Source organism: Canis aureus, chromosome 4, assembly GCF_053574225.1.
Source record: "Canis aureus isolate CA01 chromosome 4, VMU_Caureus_v.1.0, whole genome shotgun sequence".
Classification (NCBI taxonomy): domain Eukaryota; kingdom Metazoa; phylum Chordata; class Mammalia; order Carnivora; family Canidae; genus Canis; species Canis aureus.
The window spans coordinates 2038843-2066607 of record NC_135614.1 but is presented as its reverse complement, the minus strand read 5'-3'; the positions used below and the strand labels follow the sequence as shown (position 1 = coordinate 2066607).

The 27765-nt window shown below is 38.3% G+C and overlaps 1 protein-coding gene across 8 annotated transcripts in view; it reads left to right on the top strand.

The window, feature by feature from the left end:
* CHRM3 (cholinergic receptor muscarinic 3) overlaps positions 1-27765 on the top strand; it is a 493903-nt gene that overhangs the window by 339948 nt on the left and 126190 nt on the right. The window contains exon 3 of one of the 8 annotated variants that reach the window (XM_077894352.1): positions 16734-16822. The exons of 6 other annotated variants lie outside the window; for them this stretch is intronic. The gene's annotated coding sequence lies outside the window, so the exon portion shown is untranslated. Of the gene's footprint in view, positions 1-2810; positions 2829-16733; positions 16823-27765 lie in introns of those variants that run through there. One more of the 8 variants, XM_077894358.1, reaches the window with a different exon arrangement.

Here is a 27765-nt window from a genome sequence, read left to right as displayed (position 1 = left end):
GCCACAGCCCATTTACATAAGCAGCTAGTGTAACTCCAAGAAACAAATGTTTATCAGGTCAGAAGAAAGAACATAAGGATTCTGTCAGATAAACGAGGACTCTCATCTCAGTTCCTCCGTGTTAATCAAGGACCCTCAATGTTCTCATCTACAAAATGGGTGAACAATACAGTCTACCTGAGAGAGTTTGTGTGAATAAATAATATGATCTAGGCAAAGTGTTCAACACTGAGTGGAGACGGACTAAGCATTTTAAAAATAGAAGCTATAATAATAACACATTATTACTTTAAAGTAATGCAGCAAATCACAAAAGAATTAATTTGCCGGAAGAGTCCATCAGGATGATGTATGTGTTAGATAGGGAATGCTACAAAGCTCTAGCAAAAGATCCCTTGTAGTTCAGGAGCTCAAGTAATGCAGTTCACATAAAGGTTTACAAGGGGTGTCCCAAGACAGTGAGTTCTACCTCACGAGGTCATTTTCAAGGTCTCTGTAGTTAGTGTCATCTCAGCACATGGAAAGAACAAAAAGCAAGAAGGAGCAAAGGTGAGAGATTTGGGGAAGAATAATCACAGAGCTGGGTATGATAGCAAGGGACACAGCTGACCGGCCACATTTCTGCTTCTATGGAAGAGAGAGTGTGCATTTTCCTTGAGCTGTTTGTCTTCTTTGGGGAGATTGGCAGAGCACACAAGTTACCAACTTGTGAAGTCTGTGAGCCAAGCCCATCAAAAGTGTATAGTTTTGTAGTTTTTCTTTGTATTACATGAGGAGAGGGAATAAACCATTTACAAGATTGCTTCTAGTTCCCAGTATTATAGAATTGGAGAATACTGACTTTAGCAAAATCCCACTTTGGTTAAATATTTTCCTAATTGAAAAATCGCCAACAAAAATATAGGGTAAGTACTATGAGGATTTATTTTGTTTTCCATTTTCAAATATGAAATAACATTAAGTGAGGTTAGGATAAACAACTGCCAAATTTATCCATTCAAAGATTCTTAAAAACAAATAGAGAAGTTTAACAATGCCAGTTTTCCTAAGCTGTTTTTCTAAATTAGAAAATCCTGAAATTCCTATGATTGTCTATTAGATGTGATCATTGTATTTTTAAGATATTTTTTTCACCAGGCTTCAGCTGTCCTGAAATTCACATCAGAAATCAAAGAGAAAAGGGATGAAGGTCAGGGTTAGTGTCAGCTTTTTCAGATCTTGGTAAAGAGAACGAGAAACTTCAAGGTATACCTGATTTTTTTATTGCTATTGACATATAAGGAGATAAGTGATGTTTTTTAAAATTCTTCTTTTGGACAACACAGTATTTGTTTAGAAGAACTACTTTGATAAATGGCCAAACATAGAGGGCAAAGACATAACCTACTCCGTGTAATATTACTGTGATTTGTGTTCTTTCTGAAATCTACTAGAGTGAGCATAGGAACCTCTTCCAAGGAATTTGGCACTTAGAATATGGAAACTTCATTATAGTTTACTGAAGCAGGAATTGTATCTGTCTGATTCACCAGGACACAGCCTCAGGATTTAGAGGGATGCCTGAGTGATTATAGATATAAATATATAGATAAAGCTATAGATACAGATAGAATTGTTTAAATTCCCATATTTCATTGAATGAATGGTTGATTTGTAGAAGTTGGAGCATCAGAGAGGCCTCAGTTTACTCCTGGATTATGTAAGCAACCTGCAGGTTGGGAAGATGTCATTTGGCAAATGACCATAGTTGCTACAAAGACAACAATGGATATTTCCCAAGGAATTTTTTTTAAAGACATTTTTTTGACAGAGTAAGAAAAGTAACCCAATAGAAGTAGACAATTTCATCTGTTGACCTTTTTAATGTCATAAATCATTTGTGACAGAGCCCATTTGGTTGTAGGCGTCTTGAATGGTTGGTAGAGGCTTTGCTGTGTTCATTCACCTTCTCATTTATTTGTTTTCTTTTCAATATTTATCTATGCCAGATACAGCTTAGGAATTATAGTGACAAACAAGGGCGACAGGACTGCCTTTGATGAACTTGTACTTAGAGGGAAAATACAGACAAGTGGCCGTGCTATTAGTTTATGCAGACTGTGTATGTGTATATATACAGGATTCATATAAGATATGCAGGGTTTTTCAATTAGGAGACACTCTGAACAAATGTCTTTCAATTGCAGTGGTTGAAACAAAGGAAATGTGTCTGATAAGCATGGTTATAAACAGTAAATATTTGCATACCACGTGAACAAATAATTTGGAACCTGAACATCTTCTGTATATTAACTCAGCAACTATTTCATGGTTCTACCGGGTACTAATTTTCACCCATATGACTTTTTGTTGAGAGGGTGGTGGTAGTGATTGTTCTAGGAGACATTTCAGCACAGCAGTGTCTGAAGTGGCTCTCAACTTGGGGCCAGTCCACCTGCCCCAGAAGGCATTTGCAAATACGTTGGGTGCATTTTCATTTCTCACTGTGACTGTGCATTCTGGGCAGAGGCGGAGATCTCTGGATGCCCTACAGTACCTAGACAGCTCAATACCCCTGGAGAGTCATTCTGTCCAAAATGTCACTGGCTTCCCATTAAAAAGCACTAGGAGAGATCAAGTTATTCTTTTTCCATTTCTATGTTCCGAAGATCCTGCTTTAGATATCTGTCTTGGACTAAGCATGGGCAGGCCATTCACATACTGGAACACAGGACAAAAAGAATTATACCAGAACCTCTGAGAATTAATGCTGTGTTCGTGACAGGGGCTGTGATCCTAAGGTAATTCCAGCCAGAGGACAGTGAGGAAGAAAAATCTATGAGCTACGGGTGAGTCCTCCAGAGGCTGAAAGGGGCAGAAGGAGCAAGGAAGATTTTCCTTCATAATTTGTCTGATGGTGGGAAAAAAATGCCCAGTGTTATTCTCAGGTTAAGACCATTAATGAATTTAAAATGTGCAGACCCAAGGCTGTCCTACCCTGTCTTAAAAGGATTATGGATTGGATTATGGGACTTTTCTGTTCCAGCAAAGCTTACAAGAACTTTCCTACCTTACTGAGATAGAATTCTTTTTAATTTTAATGTGATTTATCTTTTCTTTGTTCTCTTAAAACTGAATCCAAAGCATGTCCTTATCACTGCTTCTATAATCAGGTTAAATATTCTGGGGGACTCTATCCTCCTCTCTTTTGAAGGAAGTCTGTTCAAAACCACTGAGGATGTTATGATCAACATTCTGAAAAGTTTCCTTCACCTTAGGTATGTCAGGCAGTACCCAGGCTGAATTTTGTAAACCATTGTGTTTTATTTCAGTAACACAATAAAACCTCACTTATCAGGAAGTGCCTTATCTGTGAACCTCAAATATCTAGGATATAGTAAACCCAAGCAACAAAGTGCCTGATTTTCATGCCAAAAATGAAAAACTTCCAGGCTCTCCTGGGAGTCCGTGTATTCTTAATTCACATACAGGTCTAAGAAGCTTGATGATCTGCTTCCCTGGCTTGCAACAGATTGAAAAATGCACAGCCAGAGACTTGCTCAGTTCAGGTTGAGGTTTGGAACAGGACTGCCCTACAGCCTAGCAAGGAGAAGGTACAGGAAAAGCGTACTGCACATTTATTTGAAAAAAATAAAGGAACTCTAAAACCATGTGAGTTTGAAACCCAGTTGTTTTGTTCAGAGGGGCCGTCCAGCTAGGCCATTTCTGAAACACAGCTCATTCTATTGGTGTGGTCGTTGGTGATCCTAGTACCAATATGAAAAGAAGCAGAAGTTTGTAGCACCGTTTATGAGGTTCCTCTCAAATGTGTAAAATTTTTTCCAAATTTGTAATTTTTAAAAATTGCGCTGATTATAAGACTAAGCCATAGTTGTCTGGGGGAGAAAAAAAAAACACTTCTTTAGATAGCTCACTTCCTAATAAAGCTGGATCAATGTAAAAGTCAGTTCAGAAATCCACCTTCGGAAGTTGGAATTATTCAAACCTAAACAGAGCAAATTCTGTATTTTCTTATCCCCCCTCACCAAAGGAGATGTATCTTCCTGACCTACAGATTTCTTGATACAGTGATACTGTGTTCACTTGATTTCCTCATGTACATTTGGATGCTTCATGACTCAGTCCCTCACTAACCTGCATCATCAGCCTGGTTCATGCCTGAAACCACAGTTTCCAACATCCCTTAGAGTGGAGAGAGAGCATTTCTTTTATTCATTTTGCACTAGCCTACGTAAAGAGAATTGAGGAATTGGACAGAAATCAAATGCTACCAAAATGGAAAATATCAGTTATGTAATAATTAAAGCTTACATATTAGATTATTTTTATCTCTTTGTTAGTAAGTCCTAGATTAGTCTAATTGCATTTGTGGAGCATGTTCTGCCTATCAATTTATTTCAGAAAAGGACTAATCAGTATTGACAGAGTAAAATGCAGAGCCCTAAAATGTTTGTGTATCTCAGATCACTATTATTCTAATACCCAATATCTAATAAGGAAGAAAAATATACTAGTTATTGAAATAATGATAAACAATGGGGGGTGGCCCTAGGAGAATGAACTGGATGCTATGAGTAGAACAAAGGTGGGAAGGACTGACCTGTTTCTGTCTAAAGTTTTGAGGTGTAGATAAATTGTGGTACCCACAGTGGGCAGCGTAACTAAACTGTTATCCTTAGTCTCTTCTCATCTTATTCTTGCCTGAGCATTTTACATAATATTTGTGCCTTCTAATATTCTAATAGAATCTAATATTCTAATAGAATCTAATATTTTAGATTCTTAACCCTTGCTTAAGTGGAAATTCTGAGGTGCAGGTTATCGTCTGCATTTTTAAGCATTGGATAAGGGACTTGTAACCACTGAAGAGTTTTGTAGTTATACATAGTCTATTAAATGGAATTTTAAATAGACCACATGCCTTGCTATAGCCTCCCATTTCTCACTGGAAAATACCATTTTCTTTCACATGACAGTGTTGTGAACATTATTTGTAAAGGACTTTGAGAGTTTCAAGACAAAGGTGCTGATGGCTCTTGAGATCAAAAATGAAAATTGTAGGCGATTTTTAATTTATCTTCCTTATCCATGGAATAGTTTCAAATTCATATTTATCCAAGATTTCCTTTGATTAGTAACCCAAGGAGTGAGATACTGAAAATCAGCTGTTCACGTATCTTACCTTATCCTCTCTAATGAATGAGTGTATATGTCCCATTCAGTATTTACACTCTATTTTAAAATAGACGTAGGGAAGATATCCTTGTTAAGAATGTCTGGATGGGGGGTGCCTGGGTGGCTCATTCAGCTAAGCATCTGACTTTTGGTTTCAGCTCATGTCATGATCTCAGGATCATGGGATCCAGCCAAGTCAGGCTCCATGCTCAGTTCAGCGTCTGCTTCAGATTCTCATTCCCTTCCCTTTTTTTCTTCCCCGCTCGCTCACACTCTCTTGCTCTCACTATCTCAATTCAAAACAAAAAACAAACAAGCAATAAAGAATGTCTGGATGGTAGATGTGAAAGCTATTTTTCATGTACTTGCCTGGGGCTATCTAAAGTAGAAGTTCAATATAAGCAATCCATTTTAATTCTTTGCTTTTCTTACCTTAAAGCTCAATAAACATTTGGCAAATGAATGTTGAATGTTAATGCATTGTTTGCTCATCTCATGAAATAGACAAAGGGAAGCAGGTGCCTTATTAAAGGCAGCAGGCACTTAAGCACTTAATCCTGATGAAATGAAGATGTTTAAGTGCCACTCATTCTTGCTGAGTGACTCTTAGGTTAGAAGCAGTCAGTCAACTGCAAGCATCTTATGTGCTGTTAAGAAATACGACTTAATTTGTAGAATTAAATAATTCCCAGCACTGCCCAACAAAGGAGTGCTAGATCTTAGCAGTTTGTTGCATAAATAGTAATTATTGGTAGTGGTTGATAATACTGAGTACCTTATGCAATTGTTCTGGACTTGGCAAGGATACCTGATACTGCCAGGTCTCACTGGCCATTACAGTCAGGACTAGCGCATTGCAAATGAATACTTCCTCTTGCCTGTCATCAATGCCTCTGACCACATCCCCCCACAAGAATCCAAATAGGAATACAAGAAACTTAGCCAACCATCTAGATTTTTTTAATCAAATTTAAGACCCCAATTGGGGGATAGGTTGGGGATAAAGTAAAGTTTGCCTTGACCTGAACAGTTCTTTCCAAGGACTGTAACTCTTGAACCTTTAAATAAATGTCTCAAAATGGTAATTAGGAGAGAACCTTTTGTATCTGGTATTTTTAATAATTGTGCCCTAAATGGTAGGTAGATCGTGTTCCCATGTAGCATGGAGCTCTGTGCCCCACATGATAGCTCTTGGTGAGTGAATGCGTGTGAATGAGTCAGTAGATGATAACTTGCATGGTCTCACCTGTTCCACCAACAAGGTAGAAAATGGTTGGCAATTGCTTAATGGAACAAGAGTACATAAAAACATACATATAAATGATGCCAAATTTTAGGAGTTTTCTTCATGCCTCATAAGTTTCAGGTAACTGAAATTGTTGAATGTTTGATTTTTTTAAACTGGCTTGTCTATTAAAAGCAATTTGAAATATAACTGATTCAATTTGAAGATTATAGTTTATGATTCTTTTGGGTGTTTTTTTTTCTCTGTTAGGAAAAATCTTATACAGCCTCTTGTGGTGTTGAGTAAGCTGTTGCAGTTATTGATAAATTTCAGAAACAGACAACTTTGTTTTGCAAATATTTGCATAATAGAGGTTGGGCTTGTTTTGTGTGATCCTCAGTTCTCGCACATCTGGCTGTTGAAGACTTCGTGTTGGAAACTTAAAGCTCTAGGTATCTTTTTGAAGAAATCAGGAAATCAGCTCTACAGACTATCTTATAATCAGGTACTTGGCGCTTGAACTTTTAGGTTTTCCACAGCATATACAGTCGAACGTTCAGATTTATTAAGTGGCTCCATACCTAAATCCTAAAAGCAAGAGTGGAGAACCAACAGAACCTGAGCATTTTCCTCCTAACTTGGTGTTTCTCTTAAGATGGCCTGGAAGCGGAATGCCTGGGTGGCTCAGTGGTTGAGCCTTTGACTCAGGTCATGATCCCAGAGTCCCAGGATTGAGTCCCACATCGGGCTTCCTGCAGGGATCCTGCTTCTTCCTCTGCCTGTGTCTCTGCCTCTCTTTCTGTGTCTCTCATGAATAAATAAATAAAATCTTTAAAAAAAATAAGAGGGCCCAGAAGGTCTATGGGCATTAGCAGAGAGAAAACTCATACCTTAAATTACATGCAAACACGGTTTAGACTGGATTTTAACTCAATAAAAATATATTATTTTGGAACAAGCTCTTCAATATATCATCTGTTTAATTTCATCTAGGCTTTGTTTTATATCAATCTATCAAAGAGGACATGAGGATGTATATGGATACTTGTCATACTTTAAGAAAAGAACTACAAGCAAAAAAAGTAGCAGTCCTTTGGTATGCCAAATAAATCGTGGCCATGTACCCGCAAAACAAAAGAGATGAGAGAAACTATAGTATTTTCCAACCTTTTTGTCATCCAAGATGGAACAACACCGTGTCTATATAGATATCTAAATTTGTTCTTCAGTCTGTGTATTAAAATAGCAACAATCACATTGTTACTTTCCATTTGTTTTGAAAGAAACTGTAAAATTAAGAGATTTTGAAACGGGAAACATAGGTGTGGTTGTGCCATGTGTCGTGCATTTTTATACAGCCAGGAAGTCACAGAGGAAATGAGTGCAGGTCTCGTGGCTCTTTCTTCTGGAACACAATTTTGGGTACTTAGTTGATAAAAGAGTAAGGACATTATTTTTTTAGAGAGACAATGGAATAATTTTTATCCAACTTCCAAGATGTACCTTTTATTGTCATTGATACATTTATATTTAATACTTATATTTTAAATAATTATATTTTTCTATAATATATAATATTGTTACACAATATATAATTTTACATATTTATGCATGCACACACACGTATGCACCAAAATTTGGCACACTGGTTGGCTCTCCAGTCTTTATTCAGGACAAGGTTTGTAAAATACTGTGCAGCATATCATCCCACTTTAAAATTTACACTGTTGCCTGTTGTGCTTGAAAAAACTAGTTTCTTAGGAGTGCCTGGTGGGTCAGTGAGTTAAGCGTCTGCCTTCAGCTCAGGTCATGATCTCAGGGTCCTGGGATCAAGCCCTACATTGGGCTCCCTGCTCAGCAGGGAGGCCACTTCTCCTGCTCCCTCTGCTCCTCCCCAGTGTACTCTCTCTCTGTCTTTGAAATAAATAAATAAAATCTTTTTTTTTAAGTGTCTTTACTGTGGCTTGAGAGTCAAGGGGCCCTTCAGTCTGTTGCTACTCTGTCCTTCCACCCTTGTGACCAGCTCTGCCTTCCATGTACTCCCCCTCCCTACATGCCTTCTCTTTCTTGTCTGCTCCCTGAATTCAGTTACCTCTTCTTACTTCCACACCTATTATTACACTAGTGAACTCCTTCACTTCCTTTATATTTGGGGTTTTTTAAAGATATTTATTCATTTATTCATGAGAGACCCAGAGAGAGAGAGAGAGGCAGAGACATAGGCAGAGGGAGAAGCAGGCTCTCCACTGGGAGTCTGATGCAGGACTCGATTCCAGGACTGTGGGATCACAGCCTGAGCCAAAGGCAGACACTCAACCACTCAACCACTCAGGTGACCCTCTTACTTTGTATTTGTGAGATAGGTTCTCTGATTCTGAATTCCAAGTGGAGGGCTGGTTTTTCTTTTCATCTGAAGGGGTCACTCTATTTACTTGTGGTTTGCATCGAACCTGACAAAAGTCTGCTGTGATCTTTTACTTTGCCACTCCACTTATTGGTGTTTTTCTCCAGATGCTTTTAAGAGTTCCTCTTTATCACTGGTTTTAAACAATTTGCTTATGGCATTCCTTGCTGTATCTTCCTTCATATTTCTTCTGTTTGGTATTTTTTGAGGTTCTCAATCTACAGACTTATAGATTTCATCAGATGTGGAAATTTTTCAGTACATATTTCTTCAAATATTTTGCCTACCTCCCTCCTCCCCATTCTGTCTCCTCTTAACGAAAATCTCATTACACATTTATTTGGCCATGTGATGTTGTCCCACTTCTCACTAATGCCCCATTCTTTTTTTTTTTTTTAATCTCAGGCACTGTATATTTTGTCTCGAAGTTTGATTTAGTGCTTTTTATGTCTGTGTGACTCTGTTACCATGCTTATACTTCACTTTCTCAACACTGTGTGTGTGTGTGTGTGTGTGTGTGTGTGTGTGTGTAAGGTCCCCTAATATCCTTGTCTACTATGATGCCATGGATTTCATGCCCAAGCCTATTTCCATTGATTCTCTCTTCATCAAGGATTGTAGCTTTCTGCTTGTTTGCATATCTGGGATTTTAGATTTGATGCCAGACATTGTGAATTTTATTCTGTGGAGTACTGATACTTCATATTCCTCTAAAATGTTGTGTTTTTTTCCTCTAAAATGTTTTGTCTTTGTTTTGGGATGCCTTAATTTAAGATGGAAACTTTTCAGTCTTTTTGAGACTTGTGTTTAAGGTTTTTCAGAGAGATGCAGAGAGTCTTTAGTCTAAGGTTAAAATGGCTCAACTACTGCAGTGGTGGCACCTTCAGAGTGCTTTACCAGCTGTCCCATGTGTCAGGAGGTTTTTCTATTCTGGATAAGATATGAATTCTTCCTGCCCTGTGTGCTCTGAAGATCACTTTGCTACTCCTTTCTTGGGGTCCATCCCCCAGCCTCATGTAGTTTTCCTAACATGTGCCCTGGGCAGTCACACCCAACTTTCTCTTTCCAGAACCCCCTCTCTTTGCAATTCCTTAAATACTAGTCCAGGCATCACATGCCTCATGGAAGTCTGTGAATCTCTTTTCTCCCCAAGAGAATTGATTATAACTTCATCTACAGTTTTTCAGCTTTTCACTTTTTCCAGCATTGTGGCACAAATAGTGCATTTTGCATTATTCCTTGAGATTTACAAGTTACTTCTCAGTAAACTGTAAGCTTCTTGAAAGCAGAATCCACGACACACCCTTTTTAAAGCCCCTCTCTTCCCTACTACACATGACAAAATGTGTAGTGCATACATGGTGCATCATAAAGGTCAATTGAGTGAATGAAAGTGTTCATAATATATCCACATTAGTTAATATGGGAGAATTTGGGCCTCTGTTTAACACTGCAGAAAAATGAAACACATTTTCCAATAGTTGCATTTGCTCAGCCTTCTCTCTTCAGTCTTTCTGCATGATTTTACCAGTGACAGGAAGGAGGGAATAATAAGCACATTCAATAAATTTATAGAATATACCAAATCCAAAGGGAGTAATAATCTCAAAATACAAGATTAGGGTTAATTATATCATTGGCAAGTAGAATGAGTGATCATAAAGTAAGTAAAATGAAATGAAATTACAAGGTATTAAATTTTAGAAAGAAATTAAACCACCTGTCATGATAGAGATGGTTGGAACCACAGAAGTTTGTGAGAGCCATAGTGAATCACAAGCTGAAAATGTGTCAAACGTGAAATTTCCTATTGTTATAAGATGCTTTGTAAAAGTGGCAAAGATAATTATCCTTTTACAGTCATAATCATACAACCCTTATAAAATTCTGTAGCATTTTTGAGGTCTATTTTTATTTTAAGAGCATTAGCAAATACAGGACTTTAAGGAGAAAGTTATTAAATTGTTGCAAATGGAACCCATGAAGAAACCTTATTCCCTTTTTCCTTTTTGCTTTTTTATTTTCCTGCAAGAACGAGGTGCATGTACAGAAAATTATCATGCTGTAACAAAGAAAACATGCAAACAAAAAAGAACAACCACTGCCTATAATCAAAACCAAAGTACTAGCCTTAGCATTGAGAGCCAGTAAACGAAAAACATGGCAAACTATTATGAACATTGACTAACATTTCAGTGGGTACTGTGTTAACTGCTTTCAGGCATGTGAAAGAATGCCTAGTATTCAAATAACTTTTTTGGCATTTTGCTGTATCATGAATATATTATATATATATATATATATATATATATATATATATATATATATATATATATATAACTTCACAGCTAATTTGTGAAATATTATTTCCATTTTACAAATAATAAAATTGAGTAGTTTCTTTAACTTTTTTATTTTTATTTATTTTTATTTTTTATTTATTTTTTTTTATTTAACTTTTTTTAAAGATTTATTTACCTATTAGAGAGAGAGGGAATGCAAGTAGGACGAGGAGGTAGGTGGGGCAGAGGGAAAGAATCTCAAGCAGAATCTCTGCTGAGTATGGAGCCCAACAACGCTCGATCTCAAAACCTGAGATCACAACCTGAGCTGAAATCAAGAGTATTGTATTCAACTGACTGAGCTACCCAGGCACTCCTAAAATTGAATAGTTTCAAAGAAATGAATCCTATTTCAAGTCAGATAGCTAATTAGTAGCATAGTCTAAACAGAAATAGAAATTTTTACAATTCTGTGTCAAACAAATAATCCCAAATGCATGGATATATTGTGGAGTACTTTAAAAGCATCAAAGTGCTATAAAATGGGAGATAGTAAATATTATTGTTTGTGGTTTGGAGATTGGACCCTCCTGAAAAAGTGCTGCTGTGAATGCCCATGAATTCCTTCAAATTTCAGGAGAAAAGAAAATATATTAGTTACTTCCCAGATTGTGGCACTAAAAATTAGAAAGACAACCTAAAACATTTGTCCTCAGTGAGCTTTCATTTCTTTAACTCCTTGGGGGTAAGATGACCATTAAATATCATAAATTGACAATGTTGCCAACTCTTTTCCCATTATATATGAGTTAGTGATTTATGTTACTATGCCACCTGAAATTATTTATTTATTTTTAAGTTGTTTTGTATTCCTCTTTAAGAATGGTGAGTTGGGGTGCCTGGGTGGCTCAGTCAGTTAAGCATCCAATTTTTGATTTCAGCTCAAGTCGTGAGCTCAGGTCATGAGATCAAGCCCCACACCAGGCTCTGCACTCAGCACAGAGTTTGCTTGAGATTCTCTCTCTTCCTCTCCTATATCTCCTCCCCCAAACACACATGCTCATGCTCTCTCTCTCTCAAATAATAAATAAATATATCTTTTTAAAAAACAAACAATAAGTTAATGACAGTGTTTGTTGAAATGTGGACCAAAAAAGGGTAAAATTGAAGCTAAATTGGAAGGATTATCTTTTGCATGCAGAAGATGTTCCCATCAGAACAGAAGGGAAAGAGGAGAATATTAGCACAGAGGTTGTGTGGTGCATGGACCTTGACTGAGTTTCCATCTGAGGTGGATTGCTCTCTCAGGGAGTCCGTGGAGCAGATCAACTGCTCCAGTGTGTGTATTGAGCCCAAGATTTGGGTATGGGACAGTACAAATCCAGGGGTTTTATGCAGCTGCTGTGGGAACTCCACTTCTCAGAATCCCTTCATGTCTTTTCTGTGTGTGCATGCAATTTTTCATCACAGAAAAGAATTCTGCTAGCTTGTGAATGTCCAACGATAGCATAATAGGTTGATAAACTAGGCTTCATTAACTCAATAGAATATTTTTGGCAAAGAAGGGCTGTTCTCTAGCCACTTCTCCTCGTATTTATCTCCTGGCTTGACAAATTCTGAACAGGTAAAGACATACTTCATACAGTTACTATTCAAAAGAGTCTTGTCCAGTGAACCTGAAACTGCCTTTTGTTGGATGACAACTGTGATCCTGTGAAGGAATTTAGTCATACAGTTGATTAGCCACCACTGACGTGAAGTTATATGACTCTAGAAAGCCTTTTCTGCCATTTTACCATGCTCTATGACTCAGGATATTCCAGGAAAAAAAATTCCTAGCTCTGTCTGGAAACATAACTTGTAGTAGTCTGGAAATGAAAGAGACCTGGAGATTGTCATTTTATTCCCTCATTTTAGTCTCAGGGTGCCTCCCTCAGAAAGTTCTGGAAGGTACTAGAGGTGCCAAAGGCTGTTGCCCAGGTTTCTCTGGAGAGATGTTGATCTTTCTTTGTGGAAGCCAGCAAACCTGTGTAGAGATGTCTCTTTATTCATGGAGCCTGGGAATCCATCTCTGTTCTCCCCTTTGCTCTCCATTGCTTTCTAGGAAACCAAGAGGTCCCCTTGCCATTGGCCTCTGTGCCTAGCTGGCAGTTTTTAAGTCCCCATTCCTATGACAATAAGTTCTCTTCAGGGTCAAGTACCTGCTTAATGCTTTATTATTATGCATTAGTTATGCACTAGTTATGATGTTTGTAATGGTAATTGTGTATAGCAACAGACAGTAGAAACCTATGCAGACTTTATTTCGACGGTCTGTGACATTTGACAGAAATGAACTGAAGACACATTTTGAGGACGAAAGACCAGTAGTTTAATTTCTTGATGTTGCTGGTGTCAGGATGGTCATAAAAATTGAAGTCTCCTTCTTACCTGACACCATAGGTGGCATTGTAGGGGAAGAGCCCAACTTCTGACTTTTATCTATTTTATTCGATATAAGAACATATGAAATATGGTAAAAAGACCCTCAAGCAGTGAGTACATTCAGTGTGCATTTTTATGGTCAAACGTGGAGGGGGTGGGGATCGAACTAGCAATGAAAGAAACAATAAAATGAATGAGTACTTTCTTAACAAAAATGCTAGAAATGGGTGAGATAAGTAAGAAGAAATGGCTTGTATAAATAACTGAAATTCTGAGAGCTTATCATCAAATGGATGTATTGTCATAAAGAGAAAATAAAGTGCAGAGAAAGAGGAAAAAACAGTACACGTATCACAGCGTACTGTCTTGCCAAGGCTTATTGAAATACACAATGAATAGCCACGGTCCTTTAAGCATAAGTAAATGCAGACTAGTAATACTGCAAATAAAGAAGTTTCAGATAGTAGCATCTTCAACTTTAGGATGCACTCTCTTTGTGACATCCAATACAGACACTTCAAGGGGAAGAAGATTTGTGTTCTCACAGCTATGGATCACACTAATCCTCCTGCTAGGTAGATGGGGAAGTGTTTTCTACATCAGGAAGACACAAGCTTCCAACAGCTAAGCTACTTTCAGAACATGCAGACTCCCACAATAGAGAATCAAAATTCCGAAAGACTTGTGGTTCTGGGGGTTGTTTTTTTTTTGTTTGTTTGTTTGTTTTTTTTGTAGTCACATGATTTCACATTAGTTTCAGGAGTACCACAAAGTGATTTGACATCACTATGCGTTATGCTGCACTCACAAGTATAGCTACCATCTGTCACCATATAACACTATTACAGTAGCACTGATTCTGTTCCCTGTACTTCATCATGACTGATTCACTCTGGAACTGGAGCTTGTCTCTCACACACCCCTCTGACAACTGCCAGTTTGTTTTGTGTTTATGGGTCTGTTTCTGTCTTTTTTTTTTTTTTGTCTGTTCATCTATTTTGATTTTTAGATTATACATCTAAATAAAGTCATGTGGTATTTGTCTTTCTTTTACTAATTTTACTTAGCATAATACCCTCCAGGCCCATCCATGTTGTCACAAATGACAAGACCCCATCGTTTTTTTATGGCCAAGTGATATTTCACTGTGTCTTTATATCCGAGAAGACTTAGTGTTGATGCAATAGTAGATTTCGTAGAAGAATGGCATATAAACAACAAGGGCAATGACAAAACCACACAGAATACCTGAGTTCTTATCCTGGCTTTGCCTGTAAAACACTGTGTATCCCTTTGCCCAACTCTTAAGCGCCTGGAGGCCTCTGAAGTGCTCTATTAAAAAAGTGCTGTATGTCTCTTCTACTTCTAAGGAAATGTTGCAAGACTTAGAAAAAGGTAACTGGGAAAGGACCTCCCAAGCCTTTAAAAATATATATTATGCAGGGCACCTGAATAGCTCAGTTGATTAAGCATCCAACTCTTGATTTTGGCTCAGGTTGTGATCTCAGGGTATTGAGATTGAGCCCCACATTGTGCTCCACACTCAGGAGAGAGTCAGCTTGAGATTCTCTCTCTCCCTCTGCCCCTCCCTCCTTTAGTGCACTTGCACTCTCTTTCTCAGATAAATCTTTAAAATATATATATATATATATATATATATATATATATATATATATGTTACATGTGAGTTATATGTGATACATAATACAGATAATATAACATAGAGAAGATTAGAGAGAGACTGAAACACATAATTTCTGGGACTCTGTAATCCTAAGGAAAAATTAAAATTTTGGCCGTTTAAAGCATGTGTGGGTAGAAAATAAAGATGGAGTTCACAAGCTCTATATTAAATAAGTTAGCAAACATAGAAATGTGAACAGAGGGTCACCTGGGTGGGTCAATGGTTAAGTACCTGCCTTTGGCTCAGGTCGTGATCCAGGGGTCCTGGAATTGAGTTTTGCATTGGGCTCCCTGTAGGGAGCCTGCTTCTCCCTCTGCCTGTGTCTCTGCCTCTCTCTCTGAGTCTCTCACAAATAGATAAATAAAATCTTAAAAAAAAGAAAAAAATGTGAACAGAAGGGACCTTTGCTTGCTAATCAAATCTTTTCTTATTCATTTTCACCTCTTTCCCAATGGACTTGCATATTTTTCTTTCTAATGATAGTTCAGTTAATGTCTGCTACATACAACATGAAAATCAGGCTGGTGTGATTTTTTTTTTTTGGTGTGATTTTTTTAATGCATATTGTTTATATGTGCCTAAGATAAACTGAAGTTGCAATGCCAATTAAATGTTAGATTATTAATTTAACGGCATTAAATGTGACCCTCATTAAATGTGATTTAGGGATCTAAATCTTTCAGATTCAAGACTTAAGTTCCAAGTCTGTGTCTTTCATTTCTCCTGCAGGAAAAGGAAAACCATCATAGAGAACCAACTAGAACTTTTGTAAAACACTGTCCATTCCTTCAAAAGTGTAGGTCCCTATAATAAAAACAACTTCTGGAGCCCAAGGGTCCGCTGATAGATGAATATATAAAGAAGGGGTGGTATATACAGGTACAGTGGAATGTTGCTGCCAAAAAAAGAATGCAGTCTTGCCATCTGCTAAGTGAAATAAGTCAGTCAGAGGAAGACAAATACCGTAGGATCTCCTCACATGTGGAACTTCAAAAACAAAACAAAGGAGCAAAGGAAAAAAAAGAGAGAGAGGAGCAAACTAAGAAACAGACTCTTAACTACAGAGAACACACTAATGGTCACCAGAGGGGAAGCAGGTGGGGGATGGGTGAAACAGGTAATGGGGATGAAGGAGTGCACTCATGATGAGCACTGGGTGATGTAGGGTAGTGTTGAATCACTATATTTTGCACCTGAAACTAACATAACACCATATGTTAACTAATTAGAATTAAAATTTTTAAATTTAATTTAATTAAAAAAATAAATAAATAAAACTCCTTTGGAGGAGTAAAAGGGAACTTTTTGGGTTTTACACAATTCACCTTTAATTTTAATAAACATCAAAACCATTAACAAATTAATTCTGGTGATCGTTTGAAATGAAGGGCTATAATTATATACTATGTAATATATGAGTGAAGTATATAAAGAGCATGAGTAATATTAATTCCTACACTTTATGGATTATTTTTCATGTGCCAGGTGATTTATGTATTATCTTTACCATGACCACTCAAGATGTGTATTTTCTGGCAGGAGATCATACAATTTGTAACTGATGGAATCAGATGGATCTACTTGGTTCCAAAGCTAACACCCTTTCCAGGACACCAGAGCTTCCTCAGGTGTGTTCTACAAACACTGATGTGTGTGTGAATCATCTTGGATATTTCTCACAAGCTCCCGGTTGATGTCAGTGCTGGTGACCATGGAGACCACACTTCAAGTACAAAGCTCTGAAGTGCAATAATCCCAGAGTATTTCCATAGAAATGATTAAAGCAAAAAAAAGTACTCTTATTCAGCAAAATAGGGAAGACTAGGATAAGCAAGACCAAACTGACCTGTTTGCAGTTCTTCTCAGAGCCTTTAATTTGCTAATATGCATTGTGACCCGAAAGGAGAATAGCATATATCCCATTTTTCAAACCTATTTGGCAGTAGAAATCTTTTCTCCTAAAGCATACCTCAGGATTAGTGTTCACTTCCAAAGTATCACTTTCCATCAAACTGATTGTTTAAAGGTAATGCCTTTTCTGGAAAATACTAAAACAAAGATTTGGCAGCAGTCAGAAAGGGGTAAAATTATGTAACTGTTATGATGCCTAATAGTTACTGGAGTTGGGAAGGGACAGAGGGAGGAGAGGGAGATACAAAAATAAATAAAGCAGGACTCATGCCTTCGAGGAGAGCCCAACCTGGTGGAAATAAATGTAAAAAAATAACTGTACAGCAGGATTAAATGAATTTTAAATCTAAGTTTTTAAAAATGCAGTAAGAAATAGAGGAATTGTTCATTCTAAACTTTTCTTTGTAGTTTTGAATTCTTTTTTTCTGGATCTGATGCTTCCTTTATTGACATCCTTAGACTGTGCATGAATTTCTTGTGCAGGAGTTAGAAACATTTTCCAGATTTAACCTTTTCTTCTGTCCTTTCCATACTTCTGCATGGGGGCCAGGCCAGAACATCAGTGGGTTATTTTTTTCTTCAGAACATGTCCTGCATGATTTTGCACATCAGCATTTTTTTAAGATTTTATTTATTTATTCATAAGAGGCACAGAGAGAGAGAGAGAGAGAGAGAGAGAGGCAGAGACACAGGCAGAGGGAGAAGCAGGCCCCATGCTGGAACCTGACGTGGGACTCAATCCCAGGTCTCCAGGATCACACCCTGGGCTGAAGGCAGCGTTAAACCACTGAGCCACCCAGGCTGCCCACATCAGCATTTTGAATTGTTTCTTCAATTCAGTTGCTTTGTAGGGGGAGTGTTGACAGCTTGGATCCATTTGCTTTTCCCTTCCAGGGTGGGAGGAATCAGGGCAGTAAGTAGCAAAGAATAGCCATTGCATCACCACCTACCTGCCTTGGCATCCCTGGCTGGCTGTTGAAACTGGGCTTTCGTTGGTCTTACCCCTGGTTGCCTGGATCTGATCTCAGAGATCTCAAGCAAATATATCTAGGCTGCTATTATGTTGGCCAGAGCTAAGAACTCTGGTTCTCACAGACTGAGACAGCCACAGGATCTTCTTTCCTTTAAAATGCGAATTTTGAAAAAAAATAATAAAATGCACATTTTGGGGCCACCTGGGTGGCTCAGTGGTTGACATGATCCTGGGGTACTGGGATCGAGTCTCACATCGGGCTCCCTACTGGGAGCCTGCTTCTCCCTCTGCCTATGTCTCTGCCTCTCTCTCTCTCTCTCTCTCTCTCTCTCTCTGTATCTTTCATGAATAAATAAAGACTTTAAGAAAAATAAAAATATTTTTAAAATGTGAACTTTGGTCATATGATTACTGACCTATTCAGTATATAGAACAGTTGTATAAACCCCACGTTCAAAAAGGAATCATGACATTTTGCTATCAGCTTCGTTGCTATAGTCTTCTCTTTCTAGATCACTCAATAATTCCATCACTTTTTCTTCTGAGGATCAGGAATCATTTGTTTGGGACTTACCTGTTCTTGAGGGCAACTAATGTAGCTTTCTTTTGGTCAGATTCTGTTACAGCAGCTCCTTTCCTCTTAAAAATTGCAATGATAAACAACAAACCACAAATGTGATATTACCTCATCTTTAAAGTACTTTATAGATTTCACAGCATTCTGGTTTAATATTCACCAAGACTCTATATTAAAACATGTTGAACAGTGCTTGAACAACGGACCCCCATGGCATTTTCAGATTTACTAGTTACTTTTTTTTTAAGATTATTTATTTATTTATTTACTTACTTATTCATGAGAGACACAGAGGGAGAGGCAGAGGGAGAAGCAGGCTCCCTGTGGGGAGCCTGATGTGGGACTCGATCCCAGGACCCCAGGATCATGACCTCAACCACTGAGCCACCCAGGCATGGTGGGTGGCTTGATTTACTAGTTTCTAATTTGGCCAAATTCAATGAACGTTTGTGGACGTCTACTTCCGAATGGATTCCCAGGCTGTGGGTGAGCCTCGATGGTACCTGTGTGTATATATCCATATGACTTTGTGGCCTTCCAATCATCTGAGCTTAATCAGTAATGCCTGTGACATGGAAAAGTTATCTCTTTGTGAAACATGGTCAATGAAATAAACAATTTTAGTGAAATATGAAAATATGTTTAATTTGTGATGTGAGGATATATACAGAAAATATGTGACTTCCTATGAAAATGTGATCCAGAAAAAAGTTAGGCGCCTGAATAAACATTTCAAGAATCTTAACTTGAGGGACTCAGGCTGGTAGCCTTTGCATGTTGTCAGCCCTGTGGTGGATGATGAGTTGTAATGAAGACAGCTGCCCTACAGGACCAGGGAAGGCTCACCATGGGCAGGAAGGTGGAAAGACAGGATCCTGACAGCCACACAGGAACTGTTGGGTTGAAAATAGCTAACGTTGGTAATACGAAGAATCACAAATCTTTGTTCACAATCTCGCTTATCACAAAATGAAAGTGCATGTGTGAGTTTTTCATCGATTTGTTAGAGAAGTGATGTTCAAGAAAATATATTACCTTAAATTAGTATTCCCAATGGTATTTATCCTTTTTCTCAGGGGGTAAGTTACACATCTTGTGATTTCAGGAGCATTTTAACCTTGGAAGCACTTAACGCCTCCCTTCCACGTTGACTTTATCCAGTGTGGCATTCTCAATAGTTCTCCCTTCAGTTCAAACACCTCTGCCTGTTCTCACCTTCAGGCTTTCCTCACCTCTGGCCTGGATTATGGGAATAGCCTCCTACTGGATCCATCTGCCCTAAGACTCCTTTATACTACCACCAGGACTCCCTCCTTAAAAGAAAAAAATTAGAGAAAATCTCTTCATAAAGCAAATCCACTTCTAGAAGTCTCTTCTACAGAAAACTCACTTAAAAGGATGCAGATACTATGTATCAAAACATTTGTTAATCTTTTATTTGTGACAAAACAATTGGGTGACCTAAGTGTCTGTGAATACAAAAATGATGACATTTTTTCTAATACATATATATTATACCAGAAGTCAGCAGACTTTTTCTGTAAACGGGCAAATAGTAATACTTTTGGTTTTTCATGCTATTCCATCTCTGCCATGATTACTTGACTCTGCTCTTATATCAAGAAACTAGCCACCACAACAATAATGGCCTCTGGGGAGGTCAGTTCATTAAGCCTTTTACTCTTGATTTCAGCTCAGGTTGTGTTCTCAGGGTGATGGGATCAATCCCTGCACCAGATTCCATGCTCAGCATGAGTCTGCTTGAGATTCTCTCTCCCTCTCTACCCCCCACCTTTGCACACACACATGTGCACATGCTCGCTCGCTCTCTCTCTCTCCCTCTCTAAAACAAATAATGTATAATAGGGAGAGAGAGTCACAGACAGACAGAGACAGATGCAAGCAAAGGAATAAATGGATAAAATATGTGATACAGTATACACAAAAAAGAAAAATCCAGAGGAATACACACCAAATATTACTAGATGGTCTTCTGAGAGAGGATAGGTATGAAGGCAAGGAAATTTTCCATTTTTATGTACTTTACATTTTTACATACTTCTGTATTGTTTAAACTTTTACATGACTATGTATTATATTTACATTACAGGAAAATACTGAAATAATGAATCATCTAAAATCTGAGCCTGTCTCTCCACTGGTTAAAGACCTTCTGTTGTTTTGCATTGTCTATAGGATAGACCCTAAGCAATTTATTAGAGCTTCTAAGGCAGTTTGTGATCTGCCCAGCCACCTGCTCTGATCTCATCTCAAATCATCCTGCCTCATCTGGAAAACCCCTTTTACGCTACACAGCACACCATGCCATTTTGTGACTTCCTCTCTGCACAAATGATGCTTCCTTTTCTCTAATTGGCTCCTGCCCTGCTTCTCCTCCAGGATCTTCCTCATATATGTCACAGCCCCAGCTCAACGTCCCCTTCTCTATGATCTCTCACTTTTGCCTATAGGCAAAAATTGCTCCCAACATTTTAATATTTCCATTTGCATATCCACTGTTAGACTGGGTTTCTTCAGGCAGGGCTATTGTCTTGTCATTTCTGAATCTCCATACTCAGCACAGAGCTTAGCACACAGTACACACTCATTAAATCTATACAGATGGAGACTTCTAGTCAAAGAAATGTTTTAAGAGGTACAATAGGGAGATGTTTACACTCAAATTTATACACTGAAATTTAAAAAAGTTCAGTAAAGTCTACAACAGAGACTCATATGGCAAAATGTTTTAAATATCCCCATCTAGAAAAGGATTATTCATTAATGATCTGTAGAAATGTGTGCATACGTGGATATGCTTTTTTGCTTGTGGACTCCGATGTTTTCAGCACCATCTAAGTAGCCAACACAAAAACTTTTTGCATTTTAAGTCGAATAACACATTCTAAGATGTTGATTTATAGCTATAGTCATAGTGACTGTATTCAACTGTAAGTAATAGAGTACCCTGTTAATGGCCTAGATAATGAAGTGTTTACTTATCTCATATATGAAGTCTAGAGGAAGGCATGTGTTGATCCTTAATTACCTGCTCAGTGCTGGCAACAGGGGCAAATGCACTTTTCATCTTTACATTTACTATTTATTTGCATATGCTCATTGCAGGTTGGCTACACACCACTAAGAATCACATCCACATTTGAGGCAGGTAAAGTATAGGAGCAAAGGCCTCTCTTCATGGTCTTTTAATTCTGAAAAAGAAGTCTTTACGAGTAGTCTTTGCCTTACATTTCATTTACCCCTTACCCATGGCCATTCACCTATCAATCATCAGTCAAGGGAAATGAGATGAAGGTGACTAGTTTACATCAATCATGATTCAACTCCTAGACTTGGGAGGATGAAAATGGCCTCCCTTAATTAAAGGAAATTCTACATGTTACCTCAAGACGTAAGGATATTTTTTAAATGAAAGAAGGAGGAAGGATGAATCTGGTGAGCAAATACTGTCTGTGCCAGTACTGATTACTATTATCAGAATAGCAGGTGACTGGACCTGGATATACTAGGAAGAAAAATCATAAAGAGATTAGACAGGAAGATTCTAGTTCTAATCACAGCTATGGGAACCTGAGATGATTGCTTGACTTCTCTGCACTTTTTGCCCTAGCTACAAAATAGATGAAAATACCGTGTATCTATCTCATGGGATCATGGTAAGGATCAAATCAAGATTGCTAGCCTCAAGCTCAAGCCACTGTGAGCCCCATGATCGGCATACCAGCAGCAGGGATCTTGATAGATTCTTCTGTGCCTTTGACTTTCAATCTCCATTTAAATTCACTGGTGTCATTGTTCTTTGTGTAGTCATGGCTCTGTCTAGTTGGATATAAATTAAGTGCTTTTAAAGTGTTCGGTCAAAGTAAGGATACCTAGACAACGTACTAATTTAAAATGAGGTGTTTACAACACATAGCAGTTCCTGTGTTGTTTAATCTTCATATCAAATATCAAATATTCATGCAAATAATCATGAAAGGCAAATAATATTGAAATATTATTTCAATATAGGGAAAAGAAAGATTTGTACAATCAAGATATAGAAAAATAGCATGTAATTTAGGGACCCATGCAAAATAAAATTTCTTTTGAATCTGAAGTTCTTGGATGACATACTTTGCTAAAATCTAATGTTTTGTTCAACAACAATGACAGACATATCATTAAGTAAAATGAATCTGAGGAATTGCATCCTGTTTCAGAACAGTGCTAACCATCTGGGGCTCTTCACTCTTACTTCCATCCAGTAAGTTTCTCCAAAATCTGAGGTTGCATCAGCTCATAGAAGGATGTGGGTGAAGTCCCTCAAATTAGAAACAAAAATTGTCTGATCCCCGCCTTGTCAGATATTCCTACTAATAAGAAGGATCAGGAAGGCTTTCCCTTCACAGAAAAAAGGACACCATATACCACTCAGGCATTTCCTGATAGCCACTCTGAGGTACAAAGAGGGAAGGATTTGAGGAAGGGGAAATGGATTCCTTAAACCTGAGTACGCAATAGTTCTGGAATTCTTTCTGTCATAGAAGAGAGAATAAATCTTGGTGGAAAATAAGGATCTGAAAATAAAAAGCCAAAGACCTCACATGTATTCTTCATATGAATTCTGTCTTTTTGGAGCTCTTCTGAATTGAAACTTTGCAATAAATGCTATTTGATATTTCTCCCTTATCTGACAGCCTCCCTTGTCTGATCCAATTTGGGATCATGGCCTAAAAGTTTATTTTACTTCTTTAGGTGAGTTATAAAAAGAATTTAGATCAGTTTTGCAAATTACTAAAATATCAAACAATAACTTTGTCTTTGACGTCCACACTAATAATCCAGTAACACTTTTCTATTTATTATTCAAGAAGTAGTTTGAGGCTTGAAAGTTTTCCTACTTACTTCTCCAAGCATATTTGAACCACAGCCTTGCACAACTAAATATCACTCTCTGAAAAGTACTTATTTGGGAAATCCAGGTACTCTTTGTCTACGTAAGACAGTCAGCTTTCTAGAAGGTAAAGGACCGTCTGTGAAAATGTTTAAGATTTCCATCCAGATGGGAGGGATTTTTGCAACTTTCAAACTTTACCTAAAAGAATTCTGCTGTGAAAAACAGGCTTAAAAACACATATGACTTTTGTAGTATGAATGAAGTGTCACGAATCTCCTGAAACAGAAAATTCTATTGAGCTTTAGCTTATTCTTAGAACTTCCCAGATGTCTACATGTTACTGTGGTCCCCTAGCTGCCTGTGGCAATGCCTGGAGCACATTTGCTCAGGATTTCCATGTTTGGGTGGAAGAAAGCTCAGGGTATTACAAAAGATGGATTGTGGACCGTATCATGTTATGGGACAAATAAATGTGTGACATATTGTAATACTCACTGAATAATCTGTGGAATATAGAGAGAAGAAATAGATTATCTAGAGCAGAATTTGAGGAGAAGCAGACTGAGGTTTAATGTTGCTGCTAATAGTGACAACAGGGGAAAGGGAGAAGTTTTTAGTGCAATATAGGCAAGTTTGTAAGAAGGGAGATCTCACCACCTGGCAATGGTGCCCTGTAGTTGCTTCTTATCCATTTGAGGCTTTTAACTTGCACAGGTATTTGTAGATCTGACATCCTGTCATATGTGTCGTATACATGGTAGACATATTATGGATGTTGTAGTTCAAGAAGTGTGACCGGTTTTGTGCATCTGTATTCTCATGTGTGCTGGTTTATTTGTTTCTCCATTCATTTCATTCACAGTCTTCTTTGTTGAAAAAGGCATCAGGCGATGAATTGGCCTCTGTAGATGTTTCTTCTGTTGCCTCCATAGCAGCATAGTAGGGTGGCTGAAAGCAGAGACCATGGAGCCAGACTCCCTGGGTTTTTGCCTTAGTATTCTCATCCGTAAAACGGGAATAAGTTTCTACCTTATAAAGTCGTTACAAAAAAGTACATGAATTAATGATATTTAAGTCCTTAAAACAATATGTAAAACAGTATTTTGGTGCTCCTGGGTGGCTCAGTCAGTTAGGTGTCCAACTCTTGATTTCAACTCAGGTCATGATCTCAGGGTCCTAAGAATGAACCCAGCATTGTCAGGCTCCATGCTCAGGATGGAGCCTGCTTAAGATTCTCTCTCTCCCCCTGCCCGTCCCCCCCTGCTCACTTGCATGTACACTCTCCTATAAAAAAAATAAAATATAGTATCAAGTAAAATTTCAAAACTAGTTCCAGTTATTAAGAAGGTAATAATATAAAGAATCATTCAAGATATTCTCATCTCTCTTAACATTGCTACTCAGAACTAGATCCCACACTTCACACAATTTCATGAAAGCAAGGGGGGAAGTAGAAAAGGAAGGACTGGAAAGAAAGACTCTAGCCCAAGAAAAGATACCAAATGAGGTCCATGCCAGGGGACTGCCTGTATAGTGCAATGTAAAATAGTACATCCTTCATCTATGAGTGGGAGTGCTAATTCTCTCAACCAAAGTTCTTTGGCTGTCTCTGTTATGCACCGTACTATTTGTATTCTAGAAAAGTTTATTAAACAGATGATTATGAGCGATGGATAAATAGAAGAGAGAGAAACAAGAGCCCACCAAAATAAAATCAAGCCCCAGCAACATCATCATCTATCTGATAGAAGAGATTGGTAAAGCGAAACATTGTGCATCTTGATTTCAAATGAGAACATCTTGATTTCAGAATGACATTTGACAAAATTTTTCAAGCCATTATGATTGGGAAAAAATACATGGATTGCTTAATAATGCAATGAGATGGGTGTTTTATTAAATCAGTAATTAACATTTCAAATAACAAAGAACACCTGACATCATTCCATAAAGCTTTGTTCTGGGATTGTGCTTTTTGGGATGGAATAGTTACAATTAACTGAATTGCAGCAAAGCCTTCAGGTAGAGAAAACATGAACTTGTATCACCTTTAAGCCAGTAAACAGCTACAAATTTGGGAAAGGCACAAAAGTTTTGTTTACAGGAATCCTAGGGGGATGCGTGTACACAAAAGTGAAAAAGGCATTCTCTTCCTTGAGCACACAGATCACGAGGCTAACTAGTGATCTCTGCTACTCGGACACAAGTGATGTGCAGAAGAAACCAAAGGAACCACTTAGTCATAGACAGCGTGCTGTATTTTGGGATTTATGAGAGACAGTAGCAATGAGCTTGAATTGTTCAGATCATGGTAATGTTGCGCCTCCAGACACTATGTGATGTTTCTTTGCTTCAGGGAAACAGTGCTGGATTCGACCCTTGACCAACCACCCTGGTGTTCCATTTAACTGGAACACACTCAGCAAGGCTATATCCTTAAACTCAAAAGCATAAGGATATACTCTCCAAATAGTTTCCATCCTGACATGTTAGGGATATAGTCTCAAAAGAGAAAATTGAACTATTAGACCTGATATTACATAAGCCATCCTTTGGAGTTCTACATATTTTCAGCCATTACCAGTTCTTGAAGTAATGAGTGACACAAGTTTACGATATACTGATTAAGTGGTATCCTTATTCATCCTCAGTTTAGCCCTAACATCTCCGAGGCATTGTCTCCTCCACCAGCCTCTCAGAACTGTGGGTTTTAATAGCATCTGGCTATAAAAGTTCCATTTTTACCCTATCCAAGCCTTTATGATCTTACAGGCTTGCATCAGCTCCTCCTGCACATTCATCTTGGCAGATGAGAATTTATACAGACTTTGCGGCCCCCTCCTGCCCCTCCTCATCTCCACCGCCTCTGTCTGGCCTGTTTCCAACAACACTGTAGGATTCTGGAAGGGCAGCCTACAAGTTTCTTGCTGTGAGGTGGGCGATCATAGGCCGGCGGGTTCGCAAACAGTGTTTTTCTGATAGCAGCTAGGGGATTTAGATTCGATTCAGAAATGACTTGGACATTACCCACACGCGATCCTGTCATTCCTCTCCTTAGAGCCACAATTATAGGGGATGCCAGATCCTATTCATTTTGGCCTTTTTTGTCCAACTTTTCCTTCCCTGATTATAAACACGTGCAATGGCCATAAAAAGCCCTATCCTTAAAGGAGAGTCACTTATAGTTTCAGAAAGGTGAGGTCTCTGACTGTGAGTCCATTTCTACTCTTATTCCCTCCAGGAGGAAGAAATAACATTATCTTCTGGTCACTTGTCAAAGGGCCAGTGGACTGTTTTTCCTGTCTTTATATTTAGAAGGATCACCTACTAATCCTAAGTGATCTCGATGTATGGGTTTGTTTTTATTTGCTTGTATTTTTAGGGACTGAATTAACTTGTTGGCAGCAAGGCCTTACACAGGTTTTGTGACCAGGTCTCCTCCCTTGATAAATATTTGGGGGGGGGGGGGGGAGTGAGCGCTACGTTATTTATAATGTCTCTCCCAGCTCTGTTTTTTGGTGATTTGGGTTTAGTCCTGTTCTCCTTCTACTGTGTACTAGATTTGCATACCGAATTGTTAATTAAAACCAAACAGTGTTGCATCCACAGTGACCCATCATTTCCATCCCTTCCTCCATTCCCTTGCTCAATTTCTAAGTTACCGTATGTCAGTTTGCTGACTTGGCGATATCCCGCCACCCAGGTGCCAGCTCTGCAACCTCCTGGCAAGGTTGTGGCTCCTTCGGCAGGATCTGAGGGTCCCAGAATAAACAGAATCAGGGAGGCAGAGGGAACCCTTCCAGCCTCTTGTTCCACCCACAGAGCCACATACTCCAAGGCCAGCGTCCTGGTGACCCATGATTACCGATGGACCCCTGGGACTCCCTGTAGGAGCATTTCTTTCGCATCTGTAAGGTGAAATTAATGGGATGGGACACCTTATAAGATCTGGTTTATGTGACTTCTTGAAGTTCAAATCTAAGTTATGAAGGCTGTTCTATTTTAAGTGGATTTTGGGATTTAGTTGAGATGAGAATTTGAGGGTATCAACATAGAAAAAGCACTGGAGCCCCTGGCTTTCTGTCTATCTGCATGGAGACCCCAAAGATGGCTTGTTCTCTTCTCTTCCAGCCTCAGTACTTCTCTGGGCCTTTTAGTGTCCCTGTCCTTTTTTGCCTTTTTTTCTTTCTCTCCTTTTGGTGTGAGATTT